Genomic DNA, 2,177 nt, shown 5'->3' with positions numbered 1-2,177 from the left:
AACCACATGGTTCTGGGTTCAATCCCATTGCATGGCACCTTGGGCAAGTGCCTTCTACTATAGCTTGGCTGACCAAAGCTTTGTGTGTGGATTTGGTAGATGGAAACTGAAAGAAGCCCATCATGTGTGTGTGTGTGTGTGTGTGTATTTGTGTCTGTGTTTGTCCCCCCCCCCCATTGCTTGACAACCAATGTTGGTGCTTTTACGTCCCCATAACATTGTGGTTCAACAAAAGAGACTGGTAGAATAAGTGCCAGGCTTACAAAGAATATGTTCTAGAGTTGATTTCTTCGACTAAAAGGCAGTGCTCCAGCATGGCCACAGTCAAATGACTGAAACAAGTAAAAGAATAAAAGAATAGAATATTTGAGTGTAGAATATTTTGGGCTGGATATAGCTGGTTTAAATGATAAAGGGTCGATGTTGTTGCTGTCTTCATCTTCTGTTTCTCTGAATTAGCAAATTATTGTTCTGTGAAAAGTCTTGCTGTATTTGAAGCTATTTTAATTGTAAGGCCTTTGCTTGTTTCCATAGCTAACAACTGTTGTGATCAGGTGTTGTAATCTTCTGGAACTTGTGCCCCTTTTTTTAAATACATTAAGTGTCTGTGTGTGTGTGTGGTACAAGGCCACATCAGTCACTGTGCTCAGCTTGCACTTATTTTATCAACTCCCAAAAAGAATAAAAGACAAAGTTGATCTTGAAGGCATTTGAACACGGAATGCAAAACAACCTGAAGAAATGCTGCTAAGCATTCTGTCCGGCGCAGTTACAATCTTCACTGCTCACTATCCCCAAAAGCTATTATGATTAAAGAAAAGATGGTGAGTTATAGCTGTTACTTGATGAGAGTAAAGCTTGTTAATAACTTGTTAGTATTCAGTTTCTAGTGTCTAATTCAATCATTTACTGTCTAATTTTAGTCAGTTATCAGAAATAGAGGTGAAGATGGGAATGGCAGAATTAGATCAGATTAGAATAACGGAGAAAGAGAGAGAAAGAGAAAGAGAGAGAGGGTGGAGGGAGAAATTGTGATGTGTGCATGAAACTTCCTTTCATATTCTGAGTGTTCATTAAATTTGTAAACTCAGTGAATAACTTCACATAATTCTGTTCTTTTTTTTTTCCTTCTCCAAGTTGAATATATTGCATTTAAAGGACATTAAAGTTGACAGAATCAATACAGAATTTTGTATATATTTTGTCTTCTTGTTCATAAGTTTAAGCATCTCTAAATCATTAGTCCTTGACCTAGGCGTTAAGTTCTTCCTTGGGATATTGTGAACTTGTGTCATTATCATCATTTAATGTCCATGTGCCATGCTGGCAGAGAGGAGGAGAGTAAATGTTAAAGGGTGCTTTGGATGAGGAGCTGAATGGGAAGGCTTTGGGTTTTCTTAAAAATAAATTATTAAGATCATGTTGAATTGTTTTATTTGAAACACATTTTCATAAAATTATTTTTGGCGATTAAAATATGAATAAGACTTTGTGTTATCAGTGAGTAGAAACATGAATGGCAATACGTTAATGTCCAACATCATTTTGTTATATAAAGTCCTTGCTTTCTTTATTAATTTCTATAAAAGCTTTAATATAGGTGCAGGAGTAGCTGTATGGTAAGAAGTTTGCTTCCCAATCACATGGTTCTGAGTTCAGTTCCACTGCGTAGCACCTTGTTTAACTGTTTTCTATTACACCCTCAGGCTGACCTAACCCTTGTGAGTGGATTTGGTTGATGGAAACTAAAAGAAAACTATCGTGTGTGTGTATATATATATGTGTGTGTATGTATCCTTGTGTCTGTGTTTGTCTCCTGCTCCCTTACCTCTTGAGAGCTAGTGTTGGTGTATTTACGACCCCATAACTTAGCAGTTTGACAAAAGAAACCAATAGTATAAGTACCAGGCTTAAAAAAAAAAGAAAACCACTAGGGTTGATTCGTTTGACTAAAATTCTTCAAGGTGGTGCCCCAGCATGACCGCAACTAATAACTGAAACAAAAAATAAGGGATAAAAGACAGGGGCACTATGTCAAGTGCTACCCACTCTGTTACAAGCATTTAAGCTAGTTCTTCAGTTTGATGATACCTTTCCCTCTCCCTTCTAGAGTCTTAAAGACCTGGTAGAGGATCATAGGTACTACCTTCTTCTGACAGAAAAAAAAAAAAAAAAAA

The 2,177-nt window shown here is 36.9% G+C and overlaps 1 protein-coding gene across 1 annotated transcript in view; it reads left to right on the top strand.

The window, feature by feature from the left end:
* The window catches only part of LOC106875720 (rho guanine nucleotide exchange factor 12), a 365,906-nt gene that overhangs the window by 140,481 nt on the left and 223,248 nt on the right, over positions 1-2,177 (top strand). The window lies entirely within an intron of this gene.

Source organism: Octopus bimaculoides, chromosome 5 (assembly GCF_001194135.2).
Source record: "Octopus bimaculoides isolate UCB-OBI-ISO-001 chromosome 5, ASM119413v2, whole genome shotgun sequence".
Taxonomy (NCBI): Eukaryota; Metazoa; Mollusca; class Cephalopoda; order Octopoda; family Octopodidae; genus Octopus; species Octopus bimaculoides.
Note: the sequence above shows the minus strand (reverse complement) of the source record. Positions and strands in the feature narration are given on the sequence as shown.